Genomic DNA, 25131 nt, shown 5'->3' with positions numbered 1-25131 from the left:
CCAAGCTTTTTACATGAGCTGATTACTCAGTTTGAACTACACTTTTGCAAGATTCTGCAATAAAATTTATTTTCCCCAGAAAAGTCTACTTTCCTAACTGGTTTATGGTAACTGAAGGAAAAGGTGCATAAACCCCTCAGGTTTTTGTTTGATATAGAAAAATAGAAGTATGACTCAATAGTTACATACTATGCAATTGATAGGAGATTTTTGCATGCTTTTAAACTATAAAATTGAAGCAAGCAGTCAGTAAAATACAGCACTGAGAATACGGAGGGGTTTTCTAATTTCCCGTTAATAGGAAAACTGAATGGTGAGACCATTTTCAGCTTATCTAGGTCTATTTGCAACTATTTAAAGTATAATAAAAATGAAAGGCAGGTAGAGAGGCAGGTGAAGCATGCATGGGAGCGAGAAGGTATAAAAACTACAGCTGCGCTAAAATCCTTCATACAATTAAGCTCATAAACTGTAGTTTTAATCTGCAGAAGTTAGTTTTCTTAATATCAAGAGATCAAAGGGAATGTTACTGTGAATCAGCTCTCCCCACCCCTGAACATTAAGATATCTCTGCAAAATCAAGTAGTCTTGCCAAGATTTCTTCGTTTTTGTTTCAGTTCAGAAGGAATGAGCTTGCTCTCTCCCTTTGGATAGTCCCCTAGTCTCAGCACAAGCAGATACAAACTTGAAACAAAATGCTGCACCCATTCCCTTTTAGTCCTAAAAAGAAGTACATGTCAGGATCTACCATCCCAAATATCTGCCCTACATATTTTTTTTTCAGAAGCCACTTAATACTACCCATTGTCCAAAACCACAGACAAACCCTTCAAAACCTTGTCTGTTCGACCTCCTTGAATCAGCTCTTCTTGTACTACCTACTACACCTTCCAAAAGTATTTGGCCTAATTTCTTGCATTGAATCATAGAATCATAGAATCATAGAATCACAGAATCAGTAAGTCGGAAAAGACCCACCGGATCATCGAGTCCAACCATTCCTATCAAACGCTAAACCATGCCCCTTAGCACCTCATCCACCCGTGCCTTAAACACCTCCAGGGAAGGTGACTCAACCACCTCCCTGGGCAGCCTGTTCCAGTGCCCAATGACCCTTTCTGTGGTGGTCCTCACCAGCACACCATCTCTGAGTCACTGGTGTCCCACTTCCAGGCTCACTCCCATCTAGCCTGGTCTCATCCCCCTCCCCCTTCACATCTAGTTTAAAGCTCTATTTATGAGCCTAGCTAGATTTTTAGCAAGGGCTTTTAGCCCCGCTAGGAGACACGCGTGTCCCATCCCTAGTAAGAAAGCCTGGAGGTGCATGGGCCACCCCATAATCAAAGAAACCGAAGCCCCTCTCCTCACGCCAGGCTTGGAGCCAAGCATTAATCAATTTCTTCTTTTTGACTTCTTGCTCCTCTCTATTTAGCATTGGAATGGAGCTAAATACTATCTGAGCCCCAGAGCTCTCCATCATTCTCCCTAGAGCCCCGAAGTCTCTCTTAATGGCTTTGGGCTTTCTGTTCTCTATGTCATCACTACCAATTTGGAATACTATCAGAGGATAATGGTTCATCTCTTGGACCAGGGAAGGAAGTTTTCTAGTTACCTCCTTCACTGATGCCCCCGGTAGGCAGCAGACCTCTCTGTGGAGCGGGTCCAGTCTACAGATGGGTCCCTCTGTTCCTTTTAGAAGGGAATCCCCTACGACAATCACTCTCCTCTTCTTCTTAACGGAGGATTTTTTTATATTTTTCTGAGGATGGCACAGCCTAGGGAAAGATTCTAGGCTGTGGGAGCCACCATCCTCATCCTTGGGAGTGGATTCCACCTGCAGCGCTTTGTATTTGTTCTTTGGGGGGATCTGGGGTTTTGTTGTCTGGGTGGGGGGAGCAGGTTTCCTTCACTGGGCAGGAACTTGCTGCCATTCCCCATCTTGTGTTCCTCCAACCTTGCAGTTTGCAGGTGGGTGGTGCTCAGATCACATATAACATTTTCTCCTAACATTATTTTTGACAATGATTTCCTCTCTCAGACTTGAAAATGAGTTAATAAACTGTGACTAAGTTCCATTCTTAATCTATTAAATTCTTCCTTCTTTCCTTCCTCCCTTCCTTCTAAGGGACTTGGATACAGGCATAAATTCTACCCTATCCTGAGCTTAACACTTACTCATAGTCCCCAGCTATCCAAAGCTGTATTCATATCTTATATTTCCAGCATCCATTTTAATTCAGATTGACATTAACAATCTTTCCTGAGTTCTTTGACCTTTCCCTCCAGGAACTCACCCCAGTTATCCCCTAGGGATACAAGGGACAGGCCATTACAGAGCTGGGACAAAGTGTTCCATTAGAGCTTAATGCCCAAATCAGCAGTATGCCAGCTTAACAAGCTGACACAAATTATTGTGACTTTCGGCAAACAAGTAGCCCTCTTGTCTCAGGAGACCAATGTGAAGTGACATACTGAAGCAGTACTGACATTTCCACCATCACTGTTGCCAGGGCTTGAGCTTACGGACGAGGGTACCACTGATAGGAACAGCATGCAGCACCAGTACATAAAACCATGAGAAAATTGCAAAGTCAAAGCAATGAGACATCACTTTGACTCTCTGTGAGCCATGGGTTAAAGTGACTGAAGGAAACTTTAAAAAGAAATTTTGTTCGTTACATATGACTTTATAAGAGGCTCTGTGTCTTCTCCCTGCACAGGACTGGCAGCAAGAAAAAAGCCTGGGAAACAAAAGAAGGCTAGAAAATTAAAAAGGAAAAACAGTCCTTTCCCCCATTTTCATGCCTGATCACCTTCATACCATACCCTCCACCACCTACCTCTGTACGTATCTTGATCTGACTAGAGCTTGGGTAACATAGAGAGACATGCATTTCTGGTTTAATAACCCACTCTCACCAGAGACTTTGTTCATTTCAGTCCAGCATCAGTGTCTAATACTTACTAACATACAAGATGCTGAGCACCTGGTACAACATCCTATGGTTATTCCACGGAGCACAGCCTGTTATATATCAGGCCTGATACATAGAAGTTCACTTCAGTGAGAGACCTGTAGGAGATATCAATGATCTGCAGGTATTCAGATTACCTTAAGGGCCATATGGGCAAGAATCAGCCTCCTTGTGCCAAAATCTCTCTTTAAAGTAAAAAGCTTTGCATACAAATAGGAAAACCTCAGCTTGATCCACTTTGGGTTTATGCCAGTGAGTCTCCACTAGCAGGACGGAACATAGGAGAAATGGAAGGAAGGAAGGAAGGAAGGAAGGAAGGAAGGAAGGAAGGAAGGAAGGAAGGAAGGAAGGAAGGAAGGAAGGAAGGAAGGAAGGAAGGAAGGCAGGCAAAAGAAAATGCATCAAAAAAATCACAGAATCACTAGGTTGGAAAAGACCCAAGGGATCATCGAGTCCAACCATTGCTATCAGTCACTAAACCATGCCCCTTAGCACCTCATTCACCTGTCTTTTAAACATGTCCAGGGAAGGTGACCCAACCATCTCCCCAGGCAGCCTGTTCCAGTGCCAAATGAACCTTTCCGTAAAAAACTTTTTCCTGATGTTAAGCCCGAACCTCTCCTGGCGGAACTTGAGGCCACTCCCTCTTGTCTCCTGTCTCTTCTCCTGTCACTTGGGGAAGAGGCCAGCTCCCTCCTCTCCATAACCTCCTTTCAGATAGTTGTATAGAGCAATAAGTTCTCCCCTCAGCCTCCTCTTCTCCAGGCTAAACAACCTCAGCTCCCTCACCCGCTCCTTGTTCTCCAGCCCCTTCACCATCTTTGTTGCTCTTCTCTGGACTCACTCCAGAGCTTCAACATCCTTCTTGTGGTGAGGGACCCAGAAGTGACTTTTTTATATGTGAACTCCCAAATGGTTTTAACATTATTCCTTTAACCTCTACCCCCATTCTCTCACCTTATTTCTGACAGAGAAACATACAACACCAGAACAGGGAGCCAGACATTTCACTGTGCACAGCCAGAAGCTGTTTGGCAACATAGCATAACAAAAAACCCACTTGAACAAAAAAATCCCTGCACCCCAACAAAAAACAGTCAACTAATCTGGCTGTAGCAGAGAAATATCCTTACTGCAAAGAAATAGACATTAGTACTAACTTTGAGTGTCATCTCTACGGCCTCCAACAAGCATAGCCCCCACTGTGCAACACCTAGACCCTAGTAGTGTCTTCAGTCTCTTGCCTTCCTCATTTTTGGTCATTCAGTGACTTATGAACAAAGATGCTGGTGATGCACTGGGAAATGGGACAACAGAACTATTTTTATTCATTTTTGGCCATTTCAGCTCTCAATAGATGCTGCCAGCAGACAAGAAGGCAATTTGAAAAGCAAGCTGCAGCCTGTCTTGGGTAAATACAGGAAAATAACACTACATTTTAGGATTTCAATCTGAATTCAACTCACGGCAGAAATATATTTCACTGCAGTCTACTGCAGTTTATTCTGACACCACAAAAGCTACTGAAAATAGCCACTGTCTTCCTGGCATACTCCAGTCCTCCAGGGACCTAGTGCTGACTGATACGTCCGCATGGCTTTTGTTCTGTAGCTAGTCGGAAATTAGTCTTTTGCTAAATAGCAAAATCATTCTGTGCTATTCTACTCGGTCCCTGCTGCCTCCTGGGTGGTGGTTCCGCAGCACTTCTCCCAAAGCATGAGACTGTAATTTTTCATTTTAAGTGATGTTTGCCTCAGTTTGTTAAGCATGAGTTTTACTGTACTATGAGCATACACAATACTTTGCAGAACAGGTAAAGAGTATTGTCTGTTCTGTCTGGCAAATATCAAGAAATTCAAGTGTGCTAAACAGAATTCCTGTTGAAACAAGGGAAGCCAACCTGTACTTGATTTCAGTTTTGATTTTTCTCATAACTGCAACCATACAAATCTACGATTCATCTGTGTCCCACTGTACAAAGAAATGATTTACTGGCACAGAACAATTGAGTATTCAGTATCTGTACATTGCTAGGTTTTAAATAACCGAGCTGGGGTATCAGAAGCACCCTTCCTGTTAACTTGGCTCTCTACACTGACCAGTGTACTGTAATCAGCAGGCAGAGCAAAGCACGGGACTAACACAGCTATGCTGCTGGTACTGCAGCTAGCACAGCTTGGCCCCTCACTGTGCTATATCAATGTACTTAACATGCTTCAGCCACAGACTTTGATGGAGAATGGAATTAAGCAGGCATAACTGAAGCTAAGATGGTTACACCAGTCCAGGACTAGCATTACGGGAGAAGGCGAGGACAGCTAAGGCTAGATAATGCTGGTCCAAAAGCATTGCCATAAAACACTTCATGGGAATTCACTGATTTGCAGAGGGTTTTTTTGATGAGGAAGGCAGAGTTTCAATGCTTTTTAAATCTGCATCTTGAAAGCATTTCAAAATCATCTAAACATTTTGTTTTGACATTTTTAAAAAACGAAGAATTCTCTTTCTTTTGTTTAGAGTGATTGCTTTGAAATTGAAGCAGTTAAAGTTTAAATAAAATATTTGGCTTCAGCTTATAGTTTGCGTTAGATTTTTTAATTCAAAAACTTCAAACAAGTCTCAGTTCGATACAGAAATATCTGATACATAATATTTTGAATCTCTGGCTCTGTCATCCCATAATATCCAACCTAGTTCTGTTTGTTAGCAAAGAAACCATATGCAGAAACTTTGCTGAATCACTCTGCACTGTGGAAGGATCTATGCTCTCACAGTTCTCAGAAGGTAAACCATGGCCAGTGGAAGAAAGGCTCCAAGACAGTTGTTGCCCTGGTTCAATGGAGTCAAGTTGAGCCTTGAAGTGTCATAAGGATTGAAAAGTAGCGGTTAGGTGAAAAAATGCAAGGAATGAAAGGACCAAATGTATATTGAAAGGTGGATGGGTTTTGAAATCAGAGAGTAACACATGACAGAAAGTTTAAGCTGAAGCTCTGTGTCATTGCCCAAGGCAAGAGCTGTTCCAGTCTGTGCATTGTTTAAGAAAGACCTTTTACCACAGGATAGTGCTTGACATGCTGCAGGATTACAATATTTTCATTTAACTTATTTCCTAGTCTGAACGACATTGAAAAGGAACACCTCTCACAAGAGTGAATCCATAAATCCAAATATTATTCTTAGCAATTACCTTCAGCCTTCAGTAAATTTAGTGCTGGCTAAAAAGTTGCCACATTGATAGCCCTGAGAAATTAAGCCCTTTATTTATCTAAGAGCAAGATATACCAGAGGTGGTGTAATTGAAGGCTCTCTACATTGCTTCGGTGGTCCTGAAGGAAAATTTCTAGGGCTGAAGAAGGTATTGAAACTCCAAGGCCTCTATCTCTCTACAGCATCTACCAGCAAATGTCTAACGTTTCTGCTTTTAGTTCTCATGGAGATTCTGCTCCATCAGAAATGGAACAGAATTAGTTTGCCTGTTCCCCCAAAGACCCATTAGAAAGGATTGAGCTTAAATAATTGCTATTCAATCCAAATGCAAATTGGTAAAGGAAGACTCTCTGGTACATCAGTGGAGTCCACACTTCAGCATTCAAGGAGCTGTACGTGCAGTAGTGGGGAAGGTGGCCCTACTCTGGCTCCTAACTCCAGAGTTGCTGCCTTCAGTCCACCAATAGATTTTTAAGTCTAAGTACAGAATACAAGACATGTTCCTGCAAAAGACAGATCATCAGACGTGTGGCATTCAATGAATGGAAATCTTTCCTCTATCTTCCTCTATTCTCTGACCGCTCAGGGGCATACTTGGTGATGCCTGTACTCCCTGGTATGGAAGAAATTGTATTAGTTATCTCTTTTATTTGGAGGTGGAAATGTCTGGGCATGTTGTCAGATGTAGCAAGCTGCATGCTCAGTGAAAAGCCTCTACAAACCCTGTGGCTAGCCAAGGCTCACTAATGGGCACAGGAAAAAGTAGGCTTTTGCATGTTCCCTATGGTCTTGAAAGATACACAGTGGTTTCCTGGATGAACAATTAATGCTGCACTGGGTGCAACTCACAACTTTGGAGCATTTCCTTCTGTTTTTCCCTCCTTAGTTTGAGTCACTTTCTCTCAGATTTGTTGTGTTTTCATCGTTGAATATTCACTCATTTAAAGTTCTTGGTCATCTAGATACACTTCCTGTTTCATTTGCATTTCTGCATGCACACCTTCCAACTTATTTACTTCCACATGTAACTTGACCACTCATATGTGGCAGAAATTGCAGAAGTGGGGACCTGATTTTTACTGGGCCTAATGCAGATCTCTCCTTGCAATGCCTTCTAGATACTTCACAGTTTGAGAAGCTTACCCTGGAGGCACATGCTGAAAACAGGCTCTTTCCTTCCAAAGGACTTCTGCAGTAATTTTGATATGCCTTGGTTCCCCAGAGAAGGAGAGGAGCACTATCTCATTTTTACAGATAGCATTTAATGGGAATAAACATCCCATTATTTAAAAACTATTTTGATTCTATAGTGATCAGATAATGCCAGATGTACATAACCTAATTCAAAGTAATGCAAACAACAATATCATTTCTTATCTATGTCTTCCCTTCTCTCTTCTTTACAAAACATTACCCTGGATTTATGGTGGTAACAAATCCTTTGTAGTATGCTTCTGGTGTCCAAGTACCTGTAAGAAGTAAGAGCTTAAGCAGTAAATATCTTGCCAATACAGCTTAGAGAAAAGTTCTCTCTCTCTTCTACAAGCAGACAATGACAGGCACTGGCTATGATAGACAGCAGAATTTGTGGAGAATAGCAGCAAATAAAATAGTTTCTAGGACCCAAATTCCTTCATTGCTTGCCTATCATATGTTTTATTTTTTCTAGGAGAAGATTAAAAGACAACAGGCAGTGGATCGAAATTAAGTTTGGAGTCATCTGATATTTGACTTCCAGGGCTCACCAATCAGTACAGCTCTCTGTGGACAGAGAACTCAGACCAATATTTCGGCTGTGATTGGCCATCCTGAATTTGTAACAAGGCCCTCCTCCCCAAAAGGACTTTCAGCTTCTGCTTTTCAGATTGTAAATGTCACATGCAAGCCATTACTGGTCTAGAATTTCTCCCCCTTATTAATTCACCTTGTAGGACAAATGAGGATCATACAGCAGGACCACTAAGTTTACTCAGTGACCAAGAAAAATTATATAAGATCTGACACAAAAAAACCCCGAGACTGTGCCTGTTACTCTTTTTATTTTACAAATTAAGAAAATCAGCTATGATCACCTTCAAAATAGTTCTCTTCTGAATTGGTACAGAGCTGCATATGATGCTGCCAATGTTAAAAGCAATTCTGCAGATCATTTTCTGAAAGACTGTTGAAGGTCTCTGTCATTTTTGCTTTAACTTTTTCTATCAACAAGAAACAGGTTCCTTTGAGTACTAGCTTGTTCTTTGGGATCTCTTCACCATATGCCCCAGTCAATAACCAAAAAGTTTCCATTGTGGATTTCTTCAGTTTAGTGAGAAACTTGAAGTTAACTCATTGTTCACTCTTGCACACTGATATTTTCCAAACAAGGATAAGAAAACATACATATTTCTAGTGGGATGTCCCTGTCCATGGCAGGGGTATTGGAACTAGGTGATCTTTAAGGTCCCTTCCAACCCTAACAATTTTATGATTCTATGATATTTGAGTATGTGTCCACTTGTACCGAGTGAAGGGAACGAGTTGAACCTAGTCTCACTGTGAGAGGTTAGGACATGTTCTATAACCATCTCTTTGTCTCTATGTTCCTACTATAAGTTCTCAAGCTATAGGGTTAGTCTCAGGTTTTTGTGTTGGACCTTGTATGTTACACCATCTACTTCTCATCCCACCATTAATTTTTTATGACTATGTTCCCCCTCAGCTTCAGATCACACGTTATGAAGTGGACTTACTTAGTTCTTTGATCTGTACCTGGGAAGAATTTTCCCTTCCCAGCTCAATACCACCAAGAATGATTTAAACTTTATCTAGAAATCATATGCATTTCTGTGAGGCTTTTATCTTCCATGGTTTTTTTTGCTACATGGAGCTTAATCCTCACACTGGAGCACAGGACCTGTCTTTTCTGATGGAGCAAAACAGTAGGAGATTGTGAAATGATTCTGTCATTGACTGACTGCACATGCACTGTGGAATTATAAGTAGTCATTAAGATGCTAAAACAGGAAAAACACATCATGAAGAATTCACGCTAGTTTGGATTTTTTTTACATAGGACTTGAAATAGATCTTATTGCTTATTCCAAGTTAAGGATACCACCATACTGCCAGAAAACACCTTCTTTTTCTGTATGGACTTTCTACTGCTTCCTGATTCTGTTAGATTTTTTCTGTAAAGCCGCATCAGCTAAGGGCAGGGCTTTGATAAGATATCCTGTGGTGGGAGGAGAGGGGCAGGAGACAACTAGGTACACAGTCTGTTTTCTCTCTTCCTTAGTCCAGAAGCAGCACCCAAAAGCAATTGTCTACACCATTTTTGCAGAATGTTTTAATCCTACTTTGTACCTAAACTTGTGTGATGTTGCTATACACTGATAAATTTGCTGTACTCTCTAACTGCTGTATTTCAGTGGCTACAGCAGCGCTCTCACTGGAGCTGTTGTAGAAGTACATTATTTATAATATTTAGCTAGCTCTACCTCCCTTCCAAACCATGATACTTAAGTATCTCAGTAGCTATGGTGCATTTTTCCCTTCATATTACTGCTTTGATTACGGAGCTGTTATTACACAGACGTACAGATTGGGACCCAACATACAGAAAATAGTGAATTATCTGTAGCCATGCAGATAGGAATCAATGTTTTTAGTTTCCAGCAAAACACCTCAGCAATTCTTCAATGATTCAGTAACAGTCAACTAAGGATTTTATGATGATGTTGACGGCTAGAGCACTTGCACTCCATTTTTTTAACTGCAGGGAACCTAAGATCTTCGCTGCATTTATTTCTGTGTAACAACTCAGCATGTCATGTGTTCTGAATTGTTATTTCTTTCCAAAATTGTTCAGGATGTCTAGTGTTTGCAAATATGACTGCAGTTAATGGGTTACTCCTGGGATTGGGCAGAAACAAGTAATAGTGTTATAAGCTCACTCAGAGAAGCTCAGACTCAGAATGGACAGATAAAATTAGTACATTGTATTGCTTGCACTGGACACAGCGTCCAAATTTCAGAGAGGAACAAGCAGCAGGAAACCTCCTACTAGAAGGCCCCAACTCAGGCCACTGAATATAAAGAGACAAGAGAGCAGTAGGCAGTCTGGATTCTTTCTCTACCCTCTGGATTTTAGATATCACTCGTGTGAGACTGAAGGAAAGAAAAGTTTGGCAGGGAAATAACTCGTGTTGGAAGTAACTGCATTTCAGTGCTCCAGTGCAGCTGACTTTGAGATGACAACCTTTGAGAATTGCCTTGCATGACTATATAATACAGTGGTCTGAACGCCAGATTTTTTTGTTGGCAACATTCAGATTGTAGTCTGCATCCATCGCACGTACAGCCTATTTCTGCATTATGTATCCAAGTGTTCATACATCCGTAATGAGTACGTTTAGGCTAAGCCACAAAGTCTGAATATTTCATAGAATAATAGAATCATAGAATAACCAGGTTGGAAGAGACCCACCGGATCATCGAGTCCAACCATTCGTATCAAACACTAAACCATGCCCCTTAGCATCTCGTCCACCCGTGCCTTAAACACCTCCAGGGAAGGTGAATCAACCACCTCCCTGGGCAGCCTGTTCCAGTGCCCAATGACCCTTTCTGTGAAAAATTTTTTCCTAATGTCCAGCCTAAACCTCCCCTGGCGGAGCTTGAGGCCATTCCCTCTTGTCCTGTCCCCTGTCACTTGGGAGAAGAGGTCAGCACCCTCCTCTCCACAACCTCCTTTCAGGTAGTTGTAGAGAGCAATGAGGTCTCCCCTCAGCCTCCTCTTCTCCAGGCTAAACAACCCCAGCTCTCTCAGCCGCTCCTCGTAAGACCTGCAGTTTGGGCTAAAGGGTGCTGCAGCACACACTTTCCAACAAGGCTTGGGAGGCCACAACTATTCTTAGGACACAGCTGAGCCCAAGCTGTACAGTGGATCACAGCAGACTAGATTTGTTAACTCAGGAGCATTACACTGTCCCTTTGCCATGCTGCCTTTAAGTCCCTTGTCTTGAATATGCTTGTCTCCCTCACAGTGAAACAAACGAAATGAATGCACTGATCCTAAATGGATTTTCTTGATTTTAGACATAGCATGTCATCTTCAGATGAAGGAAATAAAGTAGAGAATACATAGACCATTTTTCTTCCCCAGACAAAAGATACCAATGTAAAAAGATATAAAAGGAAGAGCAGACAGCACAAAGTGGAGCATAAAAGCAAAACAGACTGTTATCTGATAATCTCTTCATAGTTCTAAAAGCAAGCACCTAGTGCAGGCTTCTGGCACAAGCTGGATACATACTAAGAGTCAGCACATTGAATTATTCATGCTTTTGGTTATAAATAATGTACTGCCTGCATATATCTAATTTAAATAGACCCATAAAGCCCAGTGGATTAGTCACTGCATGCTGCCTAAAAGTAAATCATCTAGCCAAAGTCTCTTGTCTATTACCTGCCCTCAGCAAGGCTCTTCTAGAAGATAACATTTTGAAAAAACATTCTCTGCTTTTTTTCTGTCGATACAGTGAGAATATTTTGTATCTAAGAGCATAAGAGATTCAAATAGCACTGCCACACTGTACTAGGACACTGTCTGCTTGGAACCAGAACACTGTCTGCTTGGAATTGTTCCTGCTTAATTTTCTTGTATGATTATCCAATGATGACAGCATTGTTCTCATTAACAAGGAGACTGCACATCCCATACTGCAGACAGAGTGAAAGAGTTGGTAATCCTATCAAGGAAGGAAACTATACCTTGGGACAGTTGCTCTTAGGCATTATTTAAACAACAAAAATATCACATGCACTGAAACCATGTTTCAAAATAAGTCTATATCACTTGCCTTTGTACTTGAATTTTGTACATTATTATCCACCTTCTGAATCTTTACTGTGACCTGCAGATGAACTGGGATAGTAGTGGCTCAATGATCCTACTGTTCTCAAGATTATTCTCAATGTAGGCTAGAATCAAGGGAAGTTAGGGTAATTTTCATTTTGTGGTATCCCACAAGGAATCCAAGGAGGATTTGGACTTCTGAGATAACAAAGACTTTGCAGGTGGGCTGCCAGTTTCACCATCCTTTCTAGGACGGGTCTTTAAATTCTCACTGATAAAAGAAGTCCTGTCTTTTATGAGACCTTTTGCAAGATCCTGAGAAGTACTGTCTATTTGAGGTTATGAATGCTCAATATAAGCTCAGTTCTGGGAAGGATAATCTAAGTTTCAGAACTGCACCCTGCATTGCTTGCTGCCCCTCCCCCGAATCCATACCCTCAGTTCTAACATGTCAATGCTTAACTACAACACACAGAGAACCCCAAAAAGCATGCCATTTTCACCTGTACTTTTAAAAGGATATAGAAAGTGCGCATCTCCTCAGCTAGTAAACCAGGTCTTGATGATCATACATCTGGCTCTTGGTTTCTAAACAATGAATGCTGAAGGTCACCTGGTGTTTTCACTATCAGTCAGAAGAGGAATATTCTGATGAAGTCAAAGTTCTTATTTTACTGAAATAAAATATGTTTAGAGAAAAACCCCCAATATTTCCTCCCTCCCACAAGTGATTTTTTTCATTTTAACTTCAAAAAGTCGGGGGGGGGGGGGGTGGGGTGGTGTGTGCTACAATTGAGAAGAAAGGTAATTTTAGCTTATTTTGTTAAAATTTTTCTTTTACCCAATTATTTTAGCACAGAACAGGACATAAAACATTACAGAAGTTTTGTCTTGTTAAGCATTACCAACATGATGATTATACAGCAGCTTCAACATTTTTCTCTTAATCCATAAGAGTAAGTGTTATTTAGTGTTGGAAATCTTTTTATATCTAGCATTCAAGCATTTCCTGTTTATAAGACTAGAAATTAGAATTGTTTATCTACCACAAAGAGGTTCTGGGTGACCTGCACCAGCTGATTCTGCTTGAATGGGGGAGGCTGGCCTAGATAGACTCAAGAGGTTTGTTCCAACCTGAAATATTCCATGATTTTATGAAAAGAGAGAATAGTTCATAAATACCCAAAGTGAGTAAGGTTGGTCTTTGGCCATTGTAGATATGCCCATCTAACACTGAATTTGGGATTCAGAATTTTAAAGGAAACCTCTACTTTCAATTTAAAGCAAAAAAAAACAAACACCAAAAACCCCACAAAACAGTGCCCCCACCCACAAAACAAACAAATCCAAAAAACCCAACCCAAGAATTCTTCGTAGTTAACCTATAAAATGAAAGCTAATAGTGCTTCTTGCAGGTTCTCAAGGCTGCTTCTGGGGACAGGTAGAAGCCTCTCTTGCTAGAAAGGCCCCAAATAGGTTTCTGGCTAAGAGGACCTTATCTGACCGCCAACACTCCTCCATCAGTATCAGCTGAATAGGATTCTTGCTTCTGCAGCTTGATTTTCAGCCGTGGTTTCAGCTATGTTACAGGCCATGCAACCTACCTCAAGAGGCCTGGAGACTTATTTCCAACAGAAAGTTCAGTATTAATATTTTAATCAATTTCTCCATTTGCCAAGAAACAACAATGCCCCTCCCTGCTCTCACAGCAAATTAGAGACACGGAACAGTCAGTGCATGTACAACCACAGTTTTTATTAGCGTTGAACAGCACACATTCACAGGAATCTGATACTTACAGACACAGTGTCATCAAGAACACAGGGTACCAATCTTTCCCTGAAGAAAAGGATGAGATAAACCTTACCAACAGACAGTGGATTAATTTCTTATTGAACTACTGTTAGCTATGTCTGATTCTTTTATTACAGTCCTGAGAATTCTCAGCTGGTCCTTATCTGACCATCACAAAGCATATCACGGGCCAAGTGTTTTGGATACCAAGGGGAGAAAAACCTTGTTTCACAAGCCTCCAAGGGCTAAGATCAGCCTGTATCAGGCAACATTGACTAGGGAATGGAATTATGCTGCAGAATTCTACTAAAGACATTTCTGTCCTCCAAAAACCCCAAATAGCACATCCTAAAAGTAAACTTAACAGAGGAGGGAAAAAATAAAACATAGTCAGTATAGGCTTTAGGAATGAAAATATCCTGCAATATATTCAGAAATGGTTCCCTCCAAACAGAATAATCAAAGTCTCATCATAAGAAGTAAACCAAATAAACAAACAGACAACAAACCCACTGCCAATAATCAATATAAAAGATGTGATAGTAGAAGGGAGTATTGAAAATCAGGGAGAAATGGAACTATATTGACAAGTGAGTCCGTCCCACTCCAACAACGTGCATAAGTACATTTAAACTTACACAATCTATTAGGTATTGTAAAATAGCACGATGTATCATAGTCGATCCACCAAAAGAAATTACCCAAATGAAAGACTGTGCAAAGGAATAATTAGGCAGCACAACCTTACCTCTGTTGTGGCAAGGATCTGAATGAAGAAAATAATGCCAGTTATTGTTTACTTCAAAGCTGGACATTCGTTTGACATCCATTGCCTACAGATGCATGATGCTTCACAACCAAACCAATGAGACACCAAAGAAAAGCACAGATTGTGACATATAATTATTATCGCACTTGTCAACTGATTGTTTTTTCTTCATAGCCTTTGGATGTAGATTTTTTCTCCTCTTCCCCTTCCACGTTCTCACAGACCTAAACCAGTCAGGAAGCTAATGGAAGTTGCAGTCTGATGCTTGTTACTTCCTAGCAATTCCAACATACAGATTTCTGGCTTTGATGTGCTACTAACCTTCACTCCATTTGTTTTCCAACTCTCATCTGCTAGTAGTAATTTCACTTTATTTAAAACAAAAATTAATCACACAGAATTTAGAATGAAACACTGCAAGTGGTAGTTATGGATTTGGTCCAGACACAACAATCAACAAGCTCTCCAAAGATTTATATTGATTCTGCAAACCTTTGAGGATTGTCTGGGACAGTGTATCTGCCTGCAAGATGTGTGCTTTTCTTGCAAGCAAAGAAACAGACACCAATACCCACCCCTGCCCAGTGATTTCAGCATGATGTTTGCCTGGGAAAGAAACATAAGCACTGCATGTCAGAGTTTATCCACATGTTAGACTGGAGTACAAACCAGATCACTCACTTTCATTCATATGCTCTAAAATACATATTTTTACACTGTTTTTCTTACTGATGAAATCATGCGGGCTCTTACTCAAACTGGTCAAGAACTGAGAGGCATCAGGAAGGGAAGCCATGCACAAGATATTCCAAGGAGAGACATACCACGTGCAGTGCATGTGTGGTGTGTAACATCCAGTCCCCAGGAGACCAGGTGGCAGAACATGGAGAAAAGAGCTGACAGTGAGCTTGAGTGGGAAGAAAGAGCAAAACTTGCCTGAGGCAAGATCATCATACCATCCTGCTGAAAACACTGTACAGTCTCCAAAGCATTCCGTTCTGTATCTTAAGTTCACAGAGACACCATTTTGCAAAATCTACTTTAAGAGATGAAAGAAATAGTGTGTGGAGAACTCGGAAGAAAAGGATTCCTTCTGGACTCCTTCCACAGCCCTTCTAGATGGCACTATCTATTACATAAAAATGTTTTGGTTTTCCCCTCACCACCATATTTAACAATACCATTTATGCCTGCAAAAGTTTTAGGCATAAATTGATACATGGATTTCCAGATCAACAACTTCGTCTCAGTCCAATTTATATAGATCAATAACATTTCAGCATCTCAACAACATAAAGCTGGGTTTATTTTAGCTTCTTTACTAAAAAACCCCACCCAAAATAACAACAACAATGAAACCCCCCAAAATAAAAAAAAACAAATCACACCCCAAAACAAACAAATAAACAAAAACCACCAAAAAATAAAAAAGCCAAACAGGTAATTCGAAAGCTCTCAAATTTCCTGGTAACCTACTCTGTTTATCCCACCACTTGCTAGCATAGACAAGTTATAGTCTCACTTCCCCAGAGGATTTCAGCACACTATGGTGAATTCAGCCAGCTTCCAGGATATGAAATGTTCTTCTTAGGAAATGCTCTGCTCTTACCTTCAGTTTTGCATAAATGTCTGAGTTCCTGCCAACCAGGATCTTGATCTACAAGACACAACTTGATCTACAAGACACTTGTGGGTAACCATTAGACAGAAATCACTGTCTCCAGAGGCAGCAACAGGTGTCATAGCTACTACTTCTGCCCACCATCAATACCACTTCCCTCCACCCTTGACAAAAAGCCAACATACGCAAACAACACCTGCCTCTTGCTAAAAGAAGATACTGATCTTTTCTTCCCTTTCCTTTTGTCTCAAGTGTTCTCCTCTTAGTACAAATGGAGTTAGTTTATCCTATTCTTCACATAGATTGCAAACATTAATAATACAGAATAAGATTCTCAATTGCCTGAAGCAATTTTATTTTCCACTAGCTGCCCACTAAATAGCAGTTAGGAGCTATTCCAGCAAACGGAGTGCTCCCTGGCCTCAGGGGACAACACACCACATTATCCTTCACAGTCACTGCTTTAGTTCCCCTACAGATTATCTAAATTATCCACAATACAGCCTTCTTAATTACACCTGTATGAACAGAGCAGGACTATATGAAATTTTAACATTTCTACAGTGCACTTCCCTGGAGGTGTTTAAGGCACGGGTGGACAAGGTGCTAAGGGGCATGGTTTAGTGTTTGATAGGAATGGTCGGACTCGATGATCCGGTGGGTCTCTTCCAACCTGGTTATTCTATGATTCTATGATTCTAACCTCATCATCAGCTCAATGTATTTCATTACTATTTGGAACATGCAGAAGCAGAAATACGGTAACTTGTTTATGCACTATAGTACTATTTTTGAGGAAAAAAAATACCATGTTTCCACAAACAAATCAACATAGAATTGGGGTTAGTTTTGCTGTATTAGACCTTTTTTGGAAAACATTAAACACAAACCCAATTTCAAATGTTTTCAGCAGTGGCATCTTGTCCCTTTCTCTACATTAAAGCAGAAGTCAATCTTTTCTGATTAAATTGTGTCTTTTCCTAGGACATGTTTATTTGAAATAGATGGAGTGTGAAGCTACTACAAATTTACCCAAAACAAAAAACTCCAAAAGGCTCTTTTCTTCAATTTATAAAAATATCTAAGTAGACATCTGGAAAAAGCCTGCACAGAAGGGATGGACTTCATCTGAACTATAAGGGGACCAAGCTGCTAGTACTTTAAACAAAGACTGTGAGTGAACTTGGAGACTGATGAGTGAGAAAGAGCCAGATGAGTGCAGAGAAGCACAAAGTTCAGAACAGAGTTTCTTAGTATGCAAATATGAAAATTCTTTATCTTATGTAAATGGTGGGTCAGAAGATGAAAATCAAGTCAGAAACAGAAAGTAATTTCCACTAGGTAGAATTAATGGGCAACTACAAAAATACCACTCCCTTAGATCTATGTACCAGGCAGAGATACTAGTACAGGCTCTGTAGAGGGAAGTCTTGTCTTTCAAATTATATGAAATATTTGAAGAAATCAGCATAAACCACAAAACAGTTGATATAATGGAAAACGTCTTTTTTACAATCTCCATTACAAAATGCTTTCAAGAAAACTAAGCAGCAGTGGAGTAAGTTGGAACACCCAGGGATGAGTAAGAAATTGGCTAAAAGATTGAAGGTGTAGGAGGTGGTATATGGATAATTGGTCAGTACTTGCAGTGGAGGGAAGTAATTAGTGGAATTTATTTGGTTTGTGCAATTCATTTTATTCATCCATAACCTTGAAAAAAGTGCAAGTAATAAAGCAAGGAGGTGCAGCAGTGATACAAAGTATATTCATAGGAGTAAGGATGAGATCATACTGTGAAACTTGAAGGATTTCAGAAAACTGTTCAATAAAATGGCAGGTGAAATCCTATAGAAATAAGTAAATTGAAACCCTTGGCTTGAAAATCATCCATTATTATGAAAAGAAAGCCATTCAGAAGCAGACAGCCGGGATAGTCAAAAGCATGTACCGGCTTCCATATGAAGGACACCAGGCAGGCAGAACATTTCATACCCATGGCAGGCATTTAGGTGGGACATGACAGGTGTGCAAAATCATGAAAGACATGGAAAGCATGGATAGGGATAGCTGATCTTTTCCAGTAAAGAAAATAGAGAGACCCATGTTCAAAATAATCACGAAGGTGTAACCCTGAAATACCCTCCTACGGGAAGCTGTGATTGCAAAAATAATTGCATAGGTTCAAGAAGGAACAGAACCTTAGGGGTGAGATCCACTGGTCATTACCAGACTGACAAGCTGTAACAGAACTGGGAAATTCCTTGAACAAAAAAACCAGTAGGTTTGAAGACCATGCACATTCATGTTAAGCCTTGCATATACTTGCCTCTTTTATTCTTCCTTACGTATTTGTATACGGGCACAGTTAATTTTTGTTGGTTTAGTGATTAACTGTTTCACTTCAGAAAACTGCTTTTAAAAACCCTAACCCCAACATAAAACCTTCTCCATCTGCCTTGCATTACATTCCCCAGGGGAAGTTAGAGCCTAATTCCCTACCCCATGCACTTCAATAACCTGTGCTTACAATCTAGTCTTCCACTGAAGAAAAAAAGTAAGTTTCCATAATTCTAGTGTCATTTCCTTCACAAGGAAGATCAGCCCTACTTTGAACATAAGGCCCCCTTCTCAAGAAAAAGCAAAACTATTTTTGTAAGTGTTTTTACCTTTATATTACAACTGTGCACTCTCAATGGGGCTTTTTTTCTTTCCGTTTCACCCCAAAGTATCAGTAGTTCTGCTCTCTGACATTATAATTCCATCAAGGTGAGTAGTTAAACTAGTATAGAATTAATGAAACATAGAAGAGAAGGTAGCCCATACCATACATGAATTACTTCATCCACCACAGTGAATTTATAGTGCAGGCCTACAGTTTAATGGTGAAGAGGAGAACAACTACATAGTTTATAAAGAGGGAATTAGAGGAAGCGGAACAGTTGCCTAAACTGAAATTTGGCTGTGAACACTACAAATAAAGACATTTGCTACTGGGAAAAAAGCAACAATGCTCTTCTCTTTTCAAAACATTGACATTGCCAGGGTAGCTCAGTCAGTTGTGTTGGATCATATTTTTTTATAAATGTAAAAAAGGGAGAACAAATATATATGTAATTTTTAACATAGTAATTATATAAAGATATGTAAAAATATTTTTTTTAAAAAGCTGCTGCTGTTATTTCAAAACTAGTTATGAAAGTACAACAGGAGGGGAGAAAAGTGAAAAGAAATATTTCCAGGGGCAAAAAGAATAATCTAACCTTTGAAAATTTGCTAAGGCTTAAGATTTGCCTACTCAATGCTGCTTTCTACCTCCATTTAATTAGATTTTAGTTTTCTTTTTACCTCCTTTTCCTCTACAGATTCTAAGAGGTAATTATTTCAATATCGATAGATTTGTAGGAACAGTACCAAGTCAGAATTAAGCAGCTTATGGAAGTTTGCCTTGCTCCTGGTTAAACGTTCCTGCTATGCAACTGGGTAAGCTGCTTGCAGTTATAAAATCCAGCTGCAATAATGGAATTGTGGTAGTGAGCCCAGACAGCCTGGCTACGGGGAACTTCTCAAATGGCTCTCATTGGTGTCAGGAATTTAGACAAAACCTTTACAAATACTCAAGCGAAGGCAGAGAAACAAAGTAAAAGCTCAATGCCCTCCCTCCAGTGTGCCTTTCATTAAAACAATACCATATATTTGCATGCTTGATAAACAACACATAACACAAACAGTTAATCTTCTTCGACTCGTGTTGTAATAGGCTATTAGGTTCACCAAAAAGAAAAAAAAAAGTGAGCTTTACATTCTACATACTTTCAAGTATAAATTCAGAGAAGATAGCAAAACAGAAATAAAGATACTTAAAGTATCTTTATAAATAATAAATAAAAAGAAAAACAATCCCAAACCACCTGATATTTTTGAGGGATGTGTTGTAAATTATTTGCAAGAGGCACAGGAAGGCAGAGAACTCGAAATTCCAGAAACTTACCCTTATGCTTTGGCTTTTCATGTCTTTCACATTTTTAATTACAGCTTGATGGGTGGCTACAGCATTTAATGAGCAGCCCAAGCACTGAGGAACTCATGCTGGGTGGAGCTGGGAAGCCTTAGCGTGGGTCCTCAAGGTTATAAAAGGTTATAACGACTCTGTTGTGTTATGCAAATGAGGAAGCTGACACATTAGAAAAAAAGCATGACTATAAATTTTAATAACATTGGTTATTAAGTGAAGTGTATGTTGGGGCTGGTCAATGATAACTGTAAAAGAACACATTAAAAAAGTCCTTCAATAACACTTGCAATCTCATACATGCTTCTTTCGGAATTTCTGTGAGTCAACTTGCTCAAGAGCTGCAGCAGCAGACTGCTATCACTACCCCTTTTCTACAAAGTGTAAATGGCTGCTTATATTAGAAAGCGCACAGCATATCTCAAGGTTCGTAATCCTGGACTTCACGAGACGTATCTTATAATCCATTCACTTACACATCCATTAAATATGCCACAGAAAGCTACTTTTAAAGCACAAGCCTATTAGCAAAAGTGCAAGAAAACACATTCTGTGGACTCATGCAGACTGAATATTATTTCATTGAGGGAGGAAACAAAACCTTTGCACTATGGGGAACAAAATTAGAAGATAGCATTGCACAAATGAAATTCAGAAGTATTATTTCTACAGCCCTGGCTTGCACCTTACTGGGATGCTTACCAGACTTCAGCAAGAATCTTATGTCCTGAAACTGCAAGGAATAACCAGATTCCAATGGTATCTCACAAGCTCCGCACTTCTAATCATCCTTTTTGGGATTCAGATAGTCTCAGTTTTACTCTTTCTTGAAAACTAGGACTCTATATTCTGACAGCCCACATCCACATAACAATAGTATTCTTCCAGAGCCTTCTTAGGAGCAACTGTACATACCCCCAGAATTCTGGATTTTGGGGACTTCGCTTCTTACCAATTAAAAATGATGAAACAGCTAAAGGAAGACTTGGACAAAATTCTCAATGGGACTCCTAAAATAATCGTGCTTCACACATGGACACCATACACAATATAATCAGAGCTATGAGAATAAACAGCTGAACATAACTGCCTTTCAGCATGTTTTAGTCAGTCCTTTCACTCCTGTAGGTCCTTCTTCATTTCCCTGTGCAACCTGCTCATTCCTCTTAAATGCGTATTATTGACATTCCCCTCTGTAAAGTTTCAGCTCCACTTAGTGACCTTTCCTTTCCCCCACAGCTCAAGTCAGTCAGTATTTTTGGTTGGCTGCAGCTCACCTAAAATCCTAACTATTCCTCATAGGCTAACTTGCTAGTCAAGGGCATAACTGCATTTTAAGCTAGCACCATACAATCCAGCAGGGAGAAACGTCTAGACAGAATCATACAGTGTCATTTATAAATCAAATCAACATTCACAACCACAAATGGAGTTTGCAAACTGATACATAGCTATACAGTATTTCCGCCTAATGTCTTAACTACCCATCTGAGATGTACAAACTGACCTTAAAACAATTCCAAAACCAGGGCAGGATAAATCCCATACTGGTCACAATAAAAGCATTGTGGCTTCTGCTCAGAAGATCTTGAATGATCAGGTCACTATCACTGCTCACTGGGGACTTTATTTATTTATTTTAAAATTATTCCCTATTGGGGTGGTTCTCAACAGTGAGATGAAAAATATGGTCTTTGGTAGAAAAATGTGGTCTTGGAGTAATACTTACATAAATTTATATCATTTAAGATATTAATAGAAGTATATTAAAAAATTCTGCACCTTAGCTGAAGATGGTTGGAGAAGTAGCTGTATTTGTTTTTCTGAAAAGGGGTAATAATTAGTCAATGCAGGCTGTATTTGTACCTTGTGTATCTGACAACAAATTCTTGCCTTCAGCTCTTTTTGTCTTTTATTCAATTACACTTATTCTCTTATGACAAACTTCCATTTCTTTAGGCATGGAAGGTTCCTTTATGTTAGAGCTGATCAGTGATTGCTGGAACAATAAATGTTATTAGAGCTTTTAAGTATTACTACAATACAAGCACATAACAAGAGCATGCAGGCTCCCATTAGACTAGCCACATGCAAGTCTTTTTTCAGGGGAAAAATGTGGGCATTTTTACCTAATGTCTAATAATTTCATATACAGTGTAACTACCACGTATGTCCTACATTAAGGATAATCTTGATGTGTTTATTCAGGAATGTCTTACAATTTATAACATCTGATTGGATAATAATCCAGTTGGGGAACATTTTATGAAGCAGTTTTCTGATTGAAACTATACATTTTCATAGCGATTGCCAGAACAATATGAGAAGCAACAGGCAGCGCTCAGTACAAAATCACTCTCAATTACTCATAGCCTGCATGCTCTAAATTGGATTACTTCTTGGTCAGACCAGGTGGGCAAGAGAAAGCAATAATGAAACAACGTACAATTTTAGGCTCCAGGACTACTCTTGTAGGTTTTCTTCATCCACAGCTCTAAAAGTGTGTGTGTGGGAAGACCTTAACAATATCCCTCTTTACTGCTTGAATCTGAAAAGTTGATTTCACTGTACACCAGACAGGCTTGGTATAAAACCTGTTTCTTCTATGTGGTCATTTCTTACTAGGTAATAAGCTACACAGGTGCCCACCTCTGCAGATGAGGCACCACTTGCCTACTTTGCTGTTCCTAGGAAAGGCTGGCAACAACTGCTTGCCTAGTAAGTGAGAACCACTGAACTTTTAACCTCTGTGTAGCTGACTGCAGTGCAATACTGTTCAACCAAGCTGAGCTGGACCTCAGCTTTAAAACAACTCTGCTGTGAAGCAGTTGGTTTCATTATGTCTTGCTAGCATAACCAGGACAAACCCCAAATGAGCAGTTACAGATTTGATTAACGCAATGGTACCCAATACTTTGAGTGTTAGTTGGCTATTTCTTGACGCTTTCTGTTCATATCTGCATGTAATAAGGTTAGTCCAATATTCAAACGTTAAAAAGCTCAAGTGCCTTCCTCTTGCTGGGGTTGTGATTGATAATGTAGTTGTTCTGGTATGGAAGCTGCTGGATAATCCCCACTGCTAGCTGTAAGGAGTCAGCTAGTGCTGATGAAACTAGTACTGCTATGCCACCTGGGCACTGCTGAGTGGCCAAGTACCTTCCTTATCTAGAATGGAGTATGATTGGCTTACTTTGTCAGAGAAGTTGTGGTTAGAGTTCTCTTCCATCTTGAGTTTTGGCTCATGCGATATGTGGTTTGAGACTTTCTGGGGTGTGGAGACTTTTGAGAACTGGTTCAGAAGCTGAGAGATATTTAATCCAGTCAAGCAAAAATATAAAGCCTGCCGACAGGTTCTGAGTGTCAGATAGGCGTAGTAAGCAAAGTGCAAACTTTAAATTAGAATTATTTGTGTGTTCACTCCATAAGTTATTTGATCTAAATTTGCTGGGTCTTTCACTTACTCTGCAGAGTAGTTCTAATGTCATATAGCTATGAAAAGATGGGTGGTAATCCTACTTAACAATTCTGTGGGTAAGAAAGATGAGACCTGGGGGGTAGTAAGTGCCGAAGTGCTTCCTTTAATTTCCTAGGTTGTATAAGAGACTTAAGAGTCCTTTGAAGACGTATCTTGTTTTCCTAGTTCTCTTTTTGCTTGTTAATTCTAAATAATTTAGGTGAAGATGAGTTACCTCTATTTATCAATATTTGATGTTTAAATCATCAGAGAATAATGTTCACAGTGCACTCATTGTTGAGCTTTCTGACTAACATGAGAGCAGTTTCTGCACAAGATACATCAACTTACAAAGACAGCAGTGTGAAGTGATATGTATATATACTGTTTGTAATTAGACTGTGCTATAATACAAGGTTACACATAAGGTTTTTAAGGAAAGAATATGATTGGAGTTACAAAATTTTTGTTAAAGAAACAGTGATAGTTAAATTTAGGAATGAATACCTTAAACTACATAAGAACTCAAAAATATCTTAGACATTCCACACGAACCACTACATTTCTGTGTTGTGTTCCTAAAAACTTTGTTCACACTGAAAACTGTTCCGCAAGTTTTCTGCTAGCCTGCTTTGGGTGTTCACTGAAAGCAGGACAAAGACAGGCTATAACAGCACAAGTGATTATATATGGGTAAATACAAAATGACCAACTTGACCCTGAGTGCCATTTTCTCTGACCTCAAACTCTACAAAACACTTAAACACTGTTTGCTGATGAAGACTGAACATCAGTGCTAGAGAAGCAACTAATGGTTCTAAGATATTTTGTTCTACTCATCCTCCTCTCACTGTGAGATTGACTGAAGAGGAGCACTTGCTCTGTTAAGAAAAAAGTCATAAAGCTATGAGTAATACAATGCTAATACCACATTTGACTGACAGGGCTGCTTGTTGTATAAAGCCAGACATTATCAGAAAGCAGTGCTGGAAGAGTCACTGAAGATGATCACACAAGCAAATGAGATAGTTGTACCTTTATGAGTTCATAAAAAGAAAATCAAATTGAATAACAAAGATTATAAATTATAAAATGCCGGCAGTAAAAATAATAAACTTTTAAAAGAACCTTAAAAATATTCGACATTATTTATGGATTTGGTACCCCATTTGTATTAAAGTTTTACTGAAAGCCTGTATTCTTGAAGAAGAATGGAGAAACATAGAGATTCAAGATTCCTGCTTATTTTAATAAGACTGAAATGAATATTCTTTATTTCTCATAACACAGAAACAGAGACTTGGAAAGTTAATGCATTACAGAAAATGCCAAAATATAATGTTTCCAACTTAAAATATCCTCTTTTATTTGTCACCCACAGGAACAGAATGATGGCTGGATCCCTTAGCCTCTCTAGCTCTAAGGCAACAAAATCTCAGACTGTTGCTTGCCTGTTGGAGGAG

Source organism: Phaenicophaeus curvirostris, chromosome 5, assembly GCF_032191515.1.
Source record: "Phaenicophaeus curvirostris isolate KB17595 chromosome 5, BPBGC_Pcur_1.0, whole genome shotgun sequence".
NCBI lineage: Eukaryota > Metazoa > Chordata > Aves > Cuculiformes > Cuculidae > Phaenicophaeus > Phaenicophaeus curvirostris.
The sequence above is the reverse complement of the archived record's forward strand: the minus strand, read 5'-3'. Positions refer to the sequence as shown.